Source organism: Camellia sinensis, chromosome 14 (assembly GCF_055761805.1).
Source record: "Camellia sinensis isolate YWXY chromosome 14, ASM5576180v1, whole genome shotgun sequence".
In the NCBI taxonomy this organism is placed as follows: Eukaryota; Viridiplantae; Streptophyta; class Magnoliopsida; order Ericales; family Theaceae; genus Camellia; species Camellia sinensis.
The window spans coordinates 56,517,057-56,534,992 of record NC_138974.1 but is presented as its reverse complement, the minus strand read 5'-3'; positions in this window follow the sequence as shown (position 1 = coordinate 56,534,992).

The following is a 17,936-nucleotide window of genomic DNA, read 5'->3' as shown; positions in this document are numbered from 1 at the left end:
GCCAAACTTGGTCTTAATTTAAATTTGTTATATAACTCTTAGGAGTTGTTTGGGGTGTCCTAAATAAGTGCACTTTTTGTCTTTTTAGATTAAAAAGTTGAGAGAAAAAATATGGATGTTTGGGTTAACTTTTTTACTTTTTATGAAAAAATATGTATTAAAAAAATTGTATAAATTAGTGTATAAGGAAAAATTAAGATTGAGAGTTGTGTAGTCATACTTTTTGAATTTTGATAAATAATAATAATTTTTTAACTTTTTAAATAACTTGTAAACTTTTTAATTTTTTTTTAAATTTGACCTTAGTAGTTTAAAAATTGGATAAGTGGTTCTATAGTTGGGTTAGTTGAGAATGGAGAGGAAGAAGCACGCGGAGAACTCGGGCGGTCAATTAGAAGCAACAGGACAACACGTGTCACTTATTGAAACTACTAACATTAAAGGTAAAAATAAAAATGTCACAGTCGATTTGTAACTAACTTTGGATGAAGAAGTCGAGTCAAAGTCATTTTTGAGCAGTCTTCTCATTGAAGACGTTAACGAGAAAATATGTTTTAAAAGAAAAACAATAAACGCATGTTCCTTGCGACACCCTCGTGGTTCTCAAATTTAAAATTTTTTTTCTTTGTAATTTTTTTTTGTTTAATAATTATGTTTGGTTAAAAGAATTTATTGTCTAAAACTTAACAAAAATAAAATCCTTTTCTCCCAAAGGTCTATTAAAACAAATTTTATCCAAAGTCTATATTTCATTTTTATATTCAACGTATATTGAGTAATTATTAAAAAAAATTCGGGATGATATTTTTAAACTCAATGTGGCATTGGCTTGGATAAAAAAATATATATATATATATAAAAAATCAAATTTATCATCATGTAAATGTTGTCAATGACGGAAATCAAATTATATATGATGTATTTGTTTGAGAATTGGTTTTCAATTTTCAGTGCCCGTTGGTAACTTACTTTATATACATATATATATATATATATATATTTTGGCTTTTTAAATTTTTTATGAAAAAAATTGATCCCTCTATTTTGTTTGAAGTTTTTAAAAGTAATTTTTTTAAATTTTTAATTCGTAGTTTTTTTTAGTGAACGTTTTAAAACTTTCAAAAAATTATTTTTTACATTCACTTAATCTACGTACATACACTTAAAGTACAAAATTTGTGATAACATTTATAAAAAAATTACTAAATACAAAAAAATAAAAAATAAAAATCATATTTATTGATTTTTTTGTTTTAAAGCTTTCACAATCTAAATTAAGTAGATTTAAAAAGTAAAATAATTTGATTAAAATGTTAAAAAGGTTTACTGAAAACAAGAACAATATGAAGTTAAAATTCAAATCCAAACAATGTAATGTGTTTGGGAATAATTTTTTAGTTGAATAAACAGTTAGAAAAATACTGCATTCATACAATTTCTTCTCTACAAATCCTCTCTAATAATGTGACAATAAATAAACAAATAAATAAATGACACATACTCCTACACTTGTCTCTTCTCACAAATCCTTTCAGTTAATATTATAACGTCATTTAAAAAGTTTGTGAGGAAATATTTTATATGTATGTAACACTGTTGAAATAGTTATAAGAAAAAAAAATTGCTTATATGATGTTTAATTTCACTAATGAAATGAAATTTGTGTTAGAGGAGGGACGAAGGAGAGGAAGAGGGAGAGGGAGGAAGGAGGGAGGAGGGAGGAGGAGGAGGAGGAGGCTGCGAGCTCGCCGTCCTCGTCCCTCGCCGCCGTCGCAGCCGTCGCAGGTCGCAGTAGCTCCACTGCGACCGCCGTCGCCTCCGCCTCCGCCTCCGACTCCGACCCATCTCCACCTCCTCCTCCTCCTCCCCTGTATTTATGGCCCCCTCCAGTCCGGCCCTTCCCATCCTCCTCCTCCTCCCTCCTCCCTCCCTCTTCCTCTCCTTCCTCCCTTTTCTGCGTTTTTTTTTTTTTGAAAATTCGCCCCCAAAACGACGTCGTTTTGGGGGCGACAGGAAAGGGCTACTTGACAGGGCGACCGACGATCCATTCCCGGGTTAGGTGACCCACTTTTCACGTAGCCAATAGGGATTTGACGGCTGCGAATCACCGGTCTCCGTAGTGCATTCGGATAATTATTGAGTAATTTTAAAATATAAATATATACACTTTATTATATTGTAATTGATATAAAAAAAAAAAAAAAAGTAGATAGGTGATATCATATTAAATAATTAAAAAATATAAAAAGATACTGTATAATAAATAATAATTAATTAAAAAAACCAACACGTAATATACTAAAAATATGTAATAATTTCCCAATGTATCCCAATCCTCTGTACCACTATGCTTCCATGTGTATATTTTGCTTAAAACTATCTCACCCGAAAAATGCTAGGAACCCAGACTTTTACCAAATTTTTACGGGAGATTTATTTGTAAATTTCATCTAGTCGACTTAAGCTTCGTTTCATATTTGATTTTTGACTAAAACGTATAAAAATATAAAATTAATTATATAAATTAATAAGGTAAAATATCAAATCTAAATCATAATCATTATATTTTTTTTCTCACAAAAATTAAAAAAGTCAAACTGAACGAGGCTAAAAAAATTAGACTAAAAAAGTCATAACATAAAAAAGTTAATTAAAAAAGCTAATGTCAAACAAAGATTTATAACCTAATAAGTTTATAAAAGTTTTTAATGTTCTATTAAATTTCATATATGTAGATTTATATTTTAATAAGTTTTTTTTATATGTATATTAGAACTAACGTAATATCCATACTATGCACAGTTTTAAACAAATAATTAAAAATTAATTTTAAAATTAAATAGTAAAAAAATAAAATTAATTAAATTTTAACTATTTTTATTACAATTTCGCTTATATATATATATATATATTTTTACCATTAATGCTATGTTTCAAGTTCTAAATAACAATAACATTAATCATAATGTAATTAGTAAAAATTAAACATAAATTATGATAAATTATAAAATTGTACTTTTTATTTTTATTTTAAAGAACAAAACTGCGGCTATGATAAAATAAAAATACATTATTATTTTCTAAGGTTTGCATAATTTTAATTTGTCATATAAAAGATGATATCGTAAATTATGTGTAACTCAATAATAATTATAATTATTATTATTATTATTATTATTATTATTATTATTTACTAATTAGATTTTTTTTTAGTATGCATATAATAATAATAATAATAATAATAATAATAATAATAACAACAATTTTTTTGTGAAACTCAATCTAACAAAATTTGTTTAAATCAAAAAATTGAATAACAAAATAAAAATGACAAATAATAAATAATAAATTACCGATGACCCTTATTTTCTTATCTTTCCTAAAATCAACATTTACTACTAAGTATAACTTTTTAATTTTCTCACAATCTTTAGTTTTGGCATCTCAAATTGGGTCCTTTTCTTACTCTTTTCTCTCACTCACATTTGCATAACAAATTTTCATAGCACGGGTGTAACTTTTTAAAATTATTTTATAAACCATGATACTCATGCTATGCACGGGTTTAAGTAAATAATTAAAAATTAATTTTGAAATTAAATAATAACATAAATTTTATTTTTAAGAAATAAATAAACTATGGTATAATGCAGTTTTAAAAAGTGCAATAAAATTATAAAAATTATTTTTACAATGAAATATAAATGTATTTTATCTTATAAATTTTGAAATTTAGTTTATTTTATGTCAAAGATTGCCCAATCAGATTATAAATTATATTTGTCAATTTATTAACTACCCATTGTCTATTTTGAAATTTAGTTTAGTTTATTTTATGTCAAAGATGGCCCAATCATATTATAAATTATATTTGTCAATTTATTAACTACCCATTGTCTATTTTGTAAAAGTGTTAAAATGTCTACTTAGGCATAAAATTATAATTTCTCTTATGTTATAATTCATGAATACGAAAAAAAAAAAAAAAAAAGAGTTAGCTTGACGATTTATAATTGTGCTAGACAGTAAAAGTGATATAATCTAATTAACTCAAAATTTATCCCCATTTGGCCATGACCTAATCATTAAAGAATTGCCTTAATCCATACCTAAACATGAATCACTTAACTCATTTATTTATTAATTAGTGAATAAATATATATTAGTATTTTTTATAATAAAATAATAAATATATACATATTTATGTAGAGTTATTTAAAAAATTAAAACTTTGACAAAATTTTATATTTATATTTAAAATTATTGAGGATTTATAATTATGCTAGATACTAAAAGTGATATGATCTGATTGATTCAACATTTATCTCAACTTGACCATGACCTAATTATTAGAAAATTGTCTTAGCCTATACCTAAGTATGAATCTCTTAAATCATTTATTTATTAAATTGGTGAACAAATATATGTTAGTATTTTTTATAATAAAATATATAAGAGTTGACTTTAGGATTTATGGTTGTAATAGACATTAAAAGTGACATAATCTAATTAACTCAACATTTATCTCAACTTGGCCATGACTTAATCATTAGATTATTGTCTTAATCTATGCCTAAGCGTGAACCGCTTAACTCATTTGTTTATTAAATTGGTGAATAAATACATGTTGGTGTTTTTTATAATAAAATAATAAATATGTACATGTTTATGCATAATTATTAAAAAAAATTAAAACTTTGATAAAATTTTATATTTATATTTAAAATTATTGAAGATTTATAGTTGTGTTAGACACTAAAAGTGATATTATCTAATTGATTCAACATTTTATCTCAATTTGGCCACAATCTAATTATTATAGAATTGTCTTAGTCCATGCTTAAGCATAAACCACTTAACTCATCTATTTATTAAATTAGTGAATAAATATGAAAAATCTAAAAATTTCAGAGATATTGATTTGTGATTACGTTTCAATTTTAAACAATGAATAACAGTTTCAATCAAACAATGAAAGATAAATCGATACAATGATTTAACATGGAAAATTTGTGATAAAAAATCACGGTTCAAAACCACAAAATAAGCCACTAAGAAAACAAAAAAGAATTACATAAGTATATCGTGAATTATCTAGTGAATCTACGCTCGAATTGAACCGATCCCAATGTGTCTCTTCCACCACTGTCGTCACCTCGGAATTGTCTTGCCCAACGTTGAATCCACAACGCTAATATCAAACTACGACAATGAGCCACTTCGGAATCCACAAAAATTTCAATCTAAATTTCCCAAAATTCACCAAAGAACAACTCTCTATGTTGTAAATGAAACAATAATAACAACCCTTAATGTTCGACAATCTAAAGTTCATTGATCAAACGATCACCTTTTATACACCAAGAAAACTCATATAAAATAGCCTCTAATATAAAAACACTTTTTTTTTTCTTCCTCTCTAAAAATCTAGACAGCTCAAATTTAAAAACAACGAATAACGCACTTTATAAAAAACAGGATCGCATTGATTACTCAAGTGCACATTTCACCAGTCAAGTGGTATGAGTAAAAGGCAGTGCAAAACATATAAGCCAACCGCTCGAGCACAACTTTCACTGCTCGAGCGATAATATTTTCTTCTCAAAAGTTCAGGCACTCTGCAAAAGTAGTGGATGATCATTTTATCCATTTAAGCACACAAATGACCGCTTGAGCTGTCAAACAATTTCGATTGCATTTTTGGTTTTTACTTCAGGGGCACTACCCCTCAACCACGCCGTAGTGCAGCCCCGGACCTGCTATGGAACGCTACCCCCAAGACCCCACGAGCTAACTGAGCAACTCAATTCCCATACATTGTCAACGAAGTGGGAAACATGAAAGGCTCTCAAGACCACAAACTCATCTTCATAGGCACAATTCAAGTTGAATTCACATCTAAACACTCATATCTTCACTGAATAATAAGAGCGAATAAATCATAACTAAAAAGAATTTTGTCAAACGAGATTACTGTCACGACCCGAACCCGCCCTTGTAGGTTCAGCGGCGTAACCAGCCAGTAATCCTTGGATTACCAAAGGCCTCTTAGCTTAATAACATATAGTCAGGGGCTGCGTAGGTAAATACATAAAGTATACATAGTCCATTGAGCTATGCAGATATACATGAGACTGGTGATTTTAAAACTTTTATAAGCATACGAGTGACGTCATAGATACAGCATTTACACGACACTAACAAGTACATACAAAAGGATCAGTCTTGAGCATTTACATTAACATAGCCATAAAACATGACATGATCTGGAACCTCCTCAGGAGGCGCGAAGGGTGGCTGACAACACAAAAGTACCCCAGGCATCAACTTAAGCTTGATCACGAACCTTCTCACCTACGTACATAATAAATAACTAGTGAGTGGTGGCCCGGTGAATAATAACAGAATAAAAGGGTATATGAATGATGTCTCAATATCATAGCTGAAATAAAACAATTTACACTCATATTCTTGTTCTGAGCATGTAGATAAAAGTCAGAGTTCATACTTAATCTTTTGTATTTGTTTATCAGTACTAGTAGATCTCACACAGAGTGACTTAAATTTTACTTGTCAGTTCTATAGAAGAACCTTCGGCCGGGTAAGGATAACTTGTTAGTCCCATACAAGGACCTCCGGACTGGGAACTTGTATACTTGTGAGTTCCACTTTGGAACCTCCAACCGGGTACAAATAACTTGTCAGTTCCATAGGAACCTCCGGTCCGGGAACTTATAGCTTACTTGAATCATAACATCATGTCACTTATAACGTACTTGAATCGTGGCATACATCACTAGCAACATACTTGAATCATAGCATGGCATTATAGTTTCTTTTTATGTCTGACAATCATTCATAGTAATAAACATGGCATTTCCTTCAATGGGTCTTATTTCGTATATAGAAAATACATAGATTTAAACATAGCTTTACTAAGTTATTACTCACAGATAATAGGCGTCGTAAGTAGGCAATTTAACTTCCTTGTGGCGCTAGACCTACATAGTTACAAAACGAACATTGTCCGAATTACACACCCATAGATGATGACTTAGCCCTTACTTGTTTTGGTGTGCTTCTACTTCATTAATTTCATTATCGTGTCTTAATCATGGCCTAGGAGTGCCTAGGATGGAATGAGAATGCAAAAATGCACTTGAAAACATTTATCAAATTTTACTGAAAATAGGGTCCACGCTTGAGCGTGGATTTCCCCACTCGAACGGACATGCAAGATATGAAGGTTCGCTCGAGCGTGACTTCCCTCGCTCGAGCAGACTGTAAACTTTGGAAAAAGTACTGGTTGCATGTTTTTTATGCTCGACGGACACTCGATCACCGCTCGAGTGTGAGACTCAGACCTTCACTCAAGCGTGAATTCCCTAGCTCGAGCGGACTGAAAACACATGAACTTCTGGGTACATGCATTTCACGCTCAAGCGTGACTCACGTCGCTCGAGCAGAAGTGCACGTACTCAGAGTGCTCACTCGAGGGTGAAGCCCCCCGCTCGAGCGTGGATAAAAATTTCTGGAATTTCCAGATTTGATCTTCAAGTTCAAACTCAACCTTTAAAGCATCAAACCTCATTTTTCTGGGCCAAAACTTGAGAAAATACATGAAAACCCTTAAAACAACATGAATTGAAGATCATTTCAAGAAACCATCGCTCATTGGCTTGCCAATGTGCAAAAATTCAACTTGAAACTCAAGGATAAATCATGAACATAACGTGCATGCAATTCTTTGAACCAAAGCTCCTCAAACATGATCAAATGTTACCAAACATCATGAAACTCAATGATTTCCCAAAATTGAGGTGAATTCAAGACATGCATGAGAGAATTCTTGAAAATCAACTTCAAAATGCTATGAAACATGCATGCATGCATGATATGATCTATGTTCTCTCATTCTTTTTTGTTCATCCTAAATTACTCAACTTAATCCTCATGAATCCATGTTTTAACATCACAATTACATAATCTAGGTGTTGAATTCATACCTCAACCTCTCATTGAAGCTCTAATTGGTGAATTCTCTAAGGTTCCTAGCCAATCTCCTTGAATTCCCTAGCAATTCTCCTTTCCTCTTGCTTTTGATTTCAATTCTCCTTCCCTCTCTCTCTTCCCCTTTCACGTTTTTTGTAGAATAGGCTCAAAGGTGTATGTAAGTGGATGAGAAGAGGTGAGTGGACTCATAAAAGAAATGGTGTTTAATTAGCTAAAGTCATAGGCAATTAAGTGAGATTAAATTAATCTTATTTAATCGTTCCGAAACGAATTTTCAATTGAACCTACCATATGATCCTAAAAAAACTTCCAATCAACACATAAATTAGATCAATTTCTGCATCGGATGTCGTTAAGGCTTTCAATTTGCAATTCGAAACTAAAACATGTACAGATCTATCTACGCTGAACAGATAGAGACACAAAAAATAATGCAATGCTCATATAACTAACTCATGATCTCTTGTTAATTACTTGTTAGTCACACTTAAGCATGAATTAACGTTAATTAAGGGTCGGGGTTGTTACAATTACTAATTACAAAAACCTAACAAAATATATGTTAGTATTTTTTATAATAAAATATATAGTTAGCTTGAGGGTTTATAGTTATACGAACAAAAAGCACATTTGGTGACCAAAAAATTGGTCACCAAAAATACAAATTTCGTAGCTAAAAGAATCAGCGACAAGTACACAATTGGTCGTCAAAAGCTTGTCACTAAAAGTATTGGCGACCAAATCATAAGTTGTCACCGTATGTAGACATTTAGCGACAAGCAAAAATGGTCACCAAAAATCATATATTTTGTCGCTGTCAAGTTCTAATTTGTTTCTAAAAGGTTAAAATTTTGATAATCTATGTAGTTTTAGTGACAAATAAATGCATCACCAAAAGTACTATTTAGCAACAAAATTAAATTGGTCGCTAAAAATCAAGTTTTTAGTGACGACTAAGTTTTGGTTGCTAAAAGTTCTTGGAATAGCCACTAACTTTTTGGGACAAAAACAATATGTTGTCGCCAAATATGTTAACAGTGACCACAACTTGGTGGAGTTGGCAACGCGGAATTTGCACGCCCCTCCGGAACACCCTCAGTTTGTACAAATCCACCTCCTGGTGATGCGATAACGGAATTGGGTATCACCGACCAACCTGCTCTGTCCGGTACCGCATCACAAAGGGGGGAAGAAATGGAAGCATTCAGCACAGAGCCTGCGGCCGGCATAATACCGCAACCTGGAGATTCGCCTACGGACTTGGGCATTGAAGATCAACTTGCTGAGTCCGCTGCCGAATCACCGAGGGGGGCTGAAGTGGAACCAGTCTGCACAGGTCGTGCAGCCGAACAGCCGAACAACCGTGATCTCATCGACCTTCGAAACTCTTATGACCCTTCAGAATGTTGGAAGCTCTTTATCGGGGAGATGTGGAAACTTTTCGTTCATGGAGCGTTAAACCGTCACGGCGCCAGGCTAGGTATCATTCTTATCTCGCCGGATGGCCTGACTATTGAACACTCTATCACCCTTGGTTTCCCAGCATCTAACAATGAGGCCGAGTACGAGGCTCTACTGGCCGAGCTCAAGAGCGCGATTCAGATGCAAGCATCCGAGCAAATTGTATATAGTGACTCCCAGCTTGTGGTCAACCAAATTTTTGGGGTTTACGAGGCAAAGGATGACAGAATGATGAAGTACCAAGCTCTGGTCAGAGACCACATCAAGCGATTTCAGGCGATCAGGGTCCAACAGATTGGCCGAGAAGAAAACGGCCGAGCAGATGAGTTGGCTGGCCTTGCTTCTATGGTCGACAACGCCTCTCCCAACCCTTTTTTGATTGAATTCCTTCCGAGGCCTAGCATTGAGAAAACCGGGCAGACAGAAGTATTATGCGCCGAGCTAGGTCCTTCTTGGATGGATCCCATAATCCTCTTTCTCAGAGAACGGACCCTTCCAGCCGACAAGAAGGAAGCACATAAAGTGCGGGTGAAGTCTGAGCGGTTTTGGCTCTCTCCATCAGGCGCTTTATACAAGAAGTCTTTCTCCGGTCCCTACCTGAAGTGTGTGCACCCGAGCAGCGTAGAAGCCTTCCTTTACGAAATTCACGAAGGCATCTGTGGCAGTCATATAAGGGGCAGGTCCTTGGTCTACCGAGCTATTTCGCAGGGTTATTGGTGGCCGTGCATGCAAGCCGACACCTAGAAATATGTTCGCAAGTGTGAGAAATGCCAGAAGTTTGCCCACCAGATACACCAACCGGCCAGGGAACTTCTTCCCCTCACCAGCCCTTGGCCCTTCGCGATGTGGGGGCTAGATATAGTGGGGCCGCTACCAACCGCACCAGGCAACCGGAAGTTCTTCATCGCGGCCACGGACTACTTCACCAAATGGGTTGAAACAGAGCCCTTGGCAACAATCAAGGAGAAAGACGTGAAGCGGTTTGTCTGGCAGAATGTGGTCACGCGGTTTGGCGTCCCCAAAATTCTGATCTCTGATAACGGCACTCAATTTGACGGCCGCCTGTTTAGGGGGTTCTGTGAAGATCTAAAGATCGAATTCTACAACTCTACTCCGGCTTACCCACAGTCCAATGGCCAAGCCGAGGCGTCAAACAAGATCATACTTGTTGGGTTGAAAAAACGGCTGGAAAAAGCCAAGGGAAAGTGGGCTGAGGAGCTCCCCAGAGTCCTTTGGGCATACCGGACAACCCCGCGGCGATCTGCCGGGGAAACTCCATTTGCTTTGGCTTATGGCATAGAAGCAGTCATACCTTTAGAAGTCGGCATGCCCACCCTCAGACGTGAAGGTTTTGAACCCGAGCTGAACGCCGAAGCCATTGCTCTTGAACTAGATCTAGTGGAAGAGCGTCGGGAAAAGGCTCTCATCCATGTGGCCGCCTACCAACAAGAGCTCTCAAGGAAATACAACAAAACGGTGCACTCCAGACCGTTTAAAGTAGGCGATTGGGTCTTGCGGAAGGTCATGGACAATACCCTGGTGCCAGGTGAAGGCAAACTAGGGGCAAATTGGGAAGGACCCTACAAGATAACCGGTCTGGCGGGCAAGGGGGCATATCACCTGGAGGACTTGGATGGTAGAAGAATACCCTAGCCATGGAATACAGCCAACCTCAAGCTGTATTATTTCTAGCTTTAGCTCTCTTTTTGTGTAAAGCTTTAGCTTTCTTTTTGGGCAAAGGAATTTTTTGCCTTACATGTAATATTCATCTGTGTCAAATATATAGAACTCATCTTTGCCTTAGCATTTTTTAATGTTGATTTAAGTTTTGAGATTCTCAACCGAGATGATTTACTCCAGTTGAAAGAGTTGATGGTTTGGTCAACTTAGTTCTTCTCAACCAAGATGATTTACTCCAGTTGAAAGAGTTGATGGTTTGGTCGACTAAGTTCTTCTCAACCGCGATGATTTACTCCGGTTGAAAGAGTTGATGGTTAGGTCAACTTAGTTATTCTCAACCGAGATGTTTATTTCGGTTGAAAGAGTTGACGGTTTGGTCAGCTCAGTTATTCTCAACCGAGATGATTACTCCGGTTGAAAGAGTTAATGGTTTGCTCAACTTAGTTCTTCTCAACCGAGATGTTTATTCCGGTTGAAAAAGTTGATGGTTTGCTCAACTCCGTTATCCTCAACCGAAATGTTTATTCCGGTTGAAAGAGTTGATGGTTTGTTCAACTCAGTTCTTCTCAACCGAGATGTTTATTTCGATTGAAAGAGTTGATGGTTTGCTCAACTCCGTTATCCTCAACCGAGATGTTTATTCTGGTTGAAAGAGTTGATGGTTGTTCAACTCAGTTCTTCTCAACCGAGATGTTTACTCCGGCTGAAAAAATTTATGGTTTGCTCAACTTAGATGTTCTTAACCGAGATGTCTACTCCGGTTAGATTAGTTAGTTAAAGTGGTTTGCCCTGCCGAGATATCTTGTTCGGCTGAAGTTATGAGGCTTAAAAACCGCACAAACACTTAATGAAATTAAAGCTTTTTCATTGATGTAAAAGTAGTTCAAAAGGAGGGGCAGAGAGCCCGGTTACATATGCAAAGCAAAAAATGAAAAAAAAAAGAGAACTAGACTAGGGGGAAAGATTGGAGAATTCGTCATCAGCTGCTTCCAGGTCGACCGTAGTTCGCTCTTGGACACCGGCCTCAGTTTCTCCAGGCTGCTCCTGGCCGCTTCCCTCATCGGCATTGACCTCGGTTTCTTTGGCAAGCTCTTCCTCGGCCTCAGCTTGCAACGCGCTGAAGATGTCGTTGGCATAAGGCATGAGGTAGACCGGTAGGAAGGCAGCCGGGGGAGTGGCAAACACATCGGTGTCAGGACCTTGTCCGAGATGTTCGCAGGCAGACTTCCAGCCCACTTTGAAATAGATGTCTTGGGTGGCAAAGACTTGCTTTTTGTAGCTGTCCTCGGCCTCCTTAAAGCCGGCGTTATTGGCATCCTCAAGCTCTTTTTCCCTTGACTTCTTAATTGCATCCAGCTCGGCCTAGAGCTCATCCCTCTTCTTCTCGGCGTCGCCAAGCTGGCCGAGCAACTTGGTGTTGTCAGCATTAGCAATCTGAAGAGAGGACTTTGCTTGGCCGAGCTCGGTCTGAAGGCTTTGGACTTGGCTGGCAATGTCGTTGGCCTTTTGCCGCAGTCGATGGATTCGCTCCATGACCAAGTGTTGCTTCTGGATAGCCTGCAAGAAGAAAATTGGATCAGTTTGGAAACCGTGCAAACACTTGTGAAAATTTGAGTGGAAGTTTGAGACTCATACCTTGGTCATGGACTTCACGGCCGACTTCACCAGCCGGGTGTCTGGAACATGGTCGCTTCCGACCACGTCGCTCGGCAGGAGAAGGGCTTTGGAGAGGTCAAAGGCAAGAAGATGTTCTTTGTCTCCCTTTACGAAGGCCATTGCCGGGATCTCCTTGCCCCGGTGCTTGAGCTGCGGTCGCCATGCCGGCGTTGGGTCTACGGTGACGGTTTGTTGCTCGGTAGTCAGCTCTTCAACCAGCTCAACAGAAGGATCTACGCGAGGCCTTTTCCCAGCTCGGTGGGCTTCTTGCCGAGATTGACCGGCGGCTGGAGAAGCCAACGCCACCACGGCGCCGCTTGATTAACCGGCGGCTAGAGAGCGGGTGATGATGCTCGGTATCTCGGCGGAAGTTGCAGTTAGGAGGTTTTTGATGCGGTTTCTTTTTGCCATCTCCTTGGCTTCTGTCAACCGAATTAGTGGGACGTCAGGCAAAATTGGGTCTGGAAGAGGTAATGGAGCGCGGAGGAAGTCTGTTACTTTACTCCGGCGTGGTGCTGAGTATCTGTAGGTTGGTGTGTAGCCGAGCAACTCGTTGCAATCCCGGTGGTTATAACGGAGCACGGTGCGGATGGCTTCAACGTTGAGGTATTGGTAGTTGGCTTGCAAGGCTTGAATAGCTGCAGGAGAAACAAGAAAAATGGTTAAGTACAGAATAATGTAGAGGAACAATTGACCGAGCAGAAGCAGACCAGCTTACATGTGGAACCGAAGTTCTTCCTTATGAACTAGCCCGGTACCTCGGTTGTTTTATAATTACCAGTCACCCAGAAGAAATCGTCATCGTGCAGGTCCTTGTCCGGTGTACCGGTCACTATTTTTTCTTTGCCCGGCCTAATCTTAAGGTAATAGGCGAGACCATTGCCGGTGTGCCCAAGAGTGTACTGTCGCAATATCTCGGCTAAGCCTAAGTTTGTGCCTAGCCGATTGTTAAGTTCGTGCACACCGTTTATTATTCGGTAGGTGTTGGTGGACACTTGAGTGGGTGCAAGCCCGGTGCGGCGCAGGAACTCGGTGATCAATGGGTTGAGTGGGAAACGAAGGCCTCCTTTGATAATTGATAGCACGGTGAAGGGGCACTCCTCTCTGCCCCAAGGCGTTGTCTCAATTTCTGCAAGCCCAAGGTGGACATCGGCCGAGATGCCGTACTCCTCCCTGAACGCAGCTAGGGCAGCTGGAGTATCTACGAGAAATCGAAATTTCCCCATGAACGACCGGCTAAATTAGCTCGGCTGTGGAGGTTTGGCACTGACTGGTGATTGTTGGCTGTTCGGTCTTTGAGAGCCTCATAAATGGTCAGGGGTCCCCTTGGACTCTGTAGGAAAAGGTTGTGCCAAACCACCTCGGTTGTAAAGGTTAGCCAAGGAGCCCGGTCGTTCAAGCGGACCAGACATTAGCCCGGTCGATCGACCAAACCCTTTGCCTACCCCGGTTTCCACTAAGATTGGGACAAACAGGTTATTTGCTCGGTCAGATTGGCCTTTTGGATCAAATGGAGACCTGGAGCCCGGTCCGCCCCAGATTTCAGTGTTCTTCAAGAAAAATGAAGAACACCATTCACAGTGGGAGGTTTGGGATGGTTCTTAAGACTAATGCCCTAAAAACTATGTTTTAGTGCCCTAATGTGTGAAATATTAAAGAAGATAGCAACAAAAGAGGAGTTAAAGGACTTACCAGTGAAGGGCAGTGACTTTTCCTTTGAGCACGAGCTCAAGAATGGCGAGAGAAGAAGGGCAGCAGCTCTGGGACGCTTGAGACGGAAGATGGTCAGTAAGAATGAAACAGAGAGAGACGGGGCACATATATAGCCCCAATTGCCGCCCAAATTCGAATTTCATGTAACGGCTGGTTGGCTGCTCGAGGACCAACGGGAGAACGGCACGTGTCCCATTGATGGCAGCGTCAGAATTGAAGAGACAGGAAGGTTAGGTGAGGCGTCGACCGAACAAGCCAAAGAGACAGGAAGGTCAGGTAAGGCGTCGACCGAGCAAGCCGAAGAGCCAGGAAGGTCAGACCGAGCAAGTTTGAATTCATGCATGTCGACTAGCCCGGTTGCCGATTAGTAAATTGAGGACCGAGGAGGTGATACCCTGGTCGGAATAGGTAATCCCAGTCACGCTTCAGCGACGAAATTAAGGGGCAATTGAGAGGGAGATTAATGATCTGAGATTGGGCCGTGGAATTAGCCGGACAGATTGGGCCAAACGAGGTTGGGCCGAGGTATTTGGCTCCGAGATTGGGCCGTGATCTTGCTCGGTAATGGCAAAGGCCTTGTGGAACCGAGCTACCTGATTTCGTTGGCATGTAGACCGGGCAGGTTAAGGTTCAGTCAGGTAAGGGTTCCACAGCTCGCGCGTTGCTCGGTTGTAATGCACGCGTCCTCAGCCCGGCACGACCAAGGTGATCAATCTCCATCTCGGCTTTGTTAGAATGCAGTCGAGAACGGCTAGAAATGAGCCCGGTTGGAGGAGCATTACGCCGACAAGTGCGCTTGGGCTTGAAGTGGAGTATGGCCATTGGTAGCCGAGATAATGTTGCCCGGCTGCCGAGCTCCCAGTAGAGTGGGCTGGCAATTCGGTTAGGTGATGCTCAGCAAGATTTGTGTTGATAGATGGGATAGCAGCTCCACGTGTCGAGAGACGAATGTGAATAGATTTGGGGTGCAGAAGGTATATAAGCAAGTCTGCGCCCCCCATGCTTAGACAGATGAATATTTGGTAAGAGAAATACTTACACTCAACTCTCTCCTCACTCTCTCCATCCTCAGGTGTGTGCTAACTTGATCGTCGGAGGGGTTTTTCGGCCACACACCGCCATGTAGCTCACTGCTGTTGTGCACGCAGGTGATCGGATAGACAGAAGCTTGGAAGAAAGGAGTGCGGGCTTGCCTGAATATTTGCTCCCCGCACAATTGACACCATCTGTGGGAAGTTGACAGACAAAACCTTGTCTTCCAGGCTCGACCGATCGCCGTCCATGGCGAACAACGAGGAGATTCCGCTGTCCGCCGTCGACGGAATTACCCCGGAGTCAGGCAGACGGAGAGAGGGGCATCCCACCATCGTTCCTTCGATGGCGGCCCTGGAGATTTCTCCAGGAGGACATTCCAGAGATGCGCGGGATAAGCGCGGAAGAAGTTATGGTCATTCACGGAGTCCAGACGGTCATCGGCGGCGGAGAGACTCACATGCCAGACGTTTGGAACACAAGTTAAGGGACCAGGACGCCGTCATCCGGCGTATGGCGGCGGAGATGGAGGAGCTGAAGCGGCATGTCAAAGGGAAGGGTGCAGCTGGAGAGGGAGACCACAGTGAGCGCACCTAGGGGTGTGCATAATACCGCCGAAACCGTCGAAACCGCCAAAACCGCACCAAACCGCACCGCCAAGGCAAATTCGTTATTATTTGTCAATCGAACTGTCGATTTTTGGTAAGAAAAATGACAAATTCTAGTAACACTTTTATCAATCCGCCGGTTTCTATTTTTTTTCCAAACTGCACCGACCCACACCGCTATTAAATCATGTTTTATAAGATTCTAAAAATTCTTTTTTACTTAAGTTTGCTTGTTGTTCTATACCTTAGAATATAGTATTACATTACTACTCGAGGGGAATTTTATGTATTGTATTTGATCATTGTAGCTTTCACAGATGCTTGTAATGAACTTATGGCATAGTCGTTGATATTATCATGTTGTTGCTACACTTGTTGCATCAGAAAAAAGTTTCGCAAGATGCTTAATATCACGGTATCTCTCATCTTTTTTTTACTCTTTGATTTAAGTTTTGTAATTTGAATTATATTTTTTATAAACCACCAATTCGCCCGAACCGCCAAGGCAAATCTGCCATTATTTGCCAACCGAACCGCCGGTTTTTGATAAGGAAAATGGCAAATTTTAGTAACACTTTTATCAATCTGCCACCCGCCATACGGTTTCTATTTTTCTCTCAAATCGCACCGACCCGCACCGCGCACATCCCTAAGCGCACCCAACCCCGCCATTCAGGCAGTCAGAGTCAGCGGCACACTCCCTCCATTTCTATCACCAGAAGTTACAAGGTTGCAGATTCCGATGTGCACGAAGAGAAGTCCAGCGCACAAGACAACACCTATTTACCCTCACGTCCGGCGACGACGTCGAGGTATTCTTATTCCGCTCGCTCTGAAGAATTGCGGGCAGTTTTGAAGGAACGGGCTCACCGGCGGGAGGCTCAAAGGGTGCCGGCGTTCCAGCGGCTATCCTATGGGGTTCACGCTAGCGAGCAGGTCGGAATGCCTCTACCCCGCCCAGCCGCACCTTTCCTTGAAGATACAGACTTGGCGAGGCTGAGTGCCACCTCATTCTCCGTGGATATAGAGACCGCGCCGCTTCCGGCGGGCTTCCACCAGCCAAAGTTCACGCTCTATGACGAAAAAACCAACCCGTATATGCATGTAAGTCATTTCTGACAGGTCATGGCCGGACATAGGCGGAATGACGCTCTTATGTACTTGATCTTCCCGTCAAGTTTGGGCGAGCTAGGTTTGAAATGGTTTGAAAGGCTGCCGGAGGGGAGTATTGAGAGGTGGCATCAGTTGGCCGAAGCCTTTGTGACGCGCTTCAAAACCAACACTAAAACACCTAAAGAAGTTGATCACCTGCTGAGTGTCAAGATGGAGCCGAGCGATACATTGAAGGCATATAACTCCAGATATTGTGAGACTTTCAACGAGATCTTGGATTGCCCGGTTAACCTTGCAATCACTGAGTACAAGCGGGGCCTCCCGGTCGGACATAGACTGCGGGACTCACTTACCATGCACCAGCCGACGTCCATGGGCCAACTAATGCAGTGCATCAATGAGCACATCCGAGTAGAGGATGATGCGTCAGCATCTACCGCGAAGGCGACTCTGGTGGCAACAGACAAGAGGTCAGCTGGCAAAGTGCACGCAGTTGGACAAGAGTCCAGCCGATCAAGTGACCGCGCTGAGGAATCGGACCGTGGCTCAAATCGCAAAAACCGGGATAGGGGACGTCGGAATGACCAGGATGACTACCCCCGGGATGATGTGGCCGACGCGAACAGAAGATTGAAGGCCAGGACGGGCATTACCACGGTC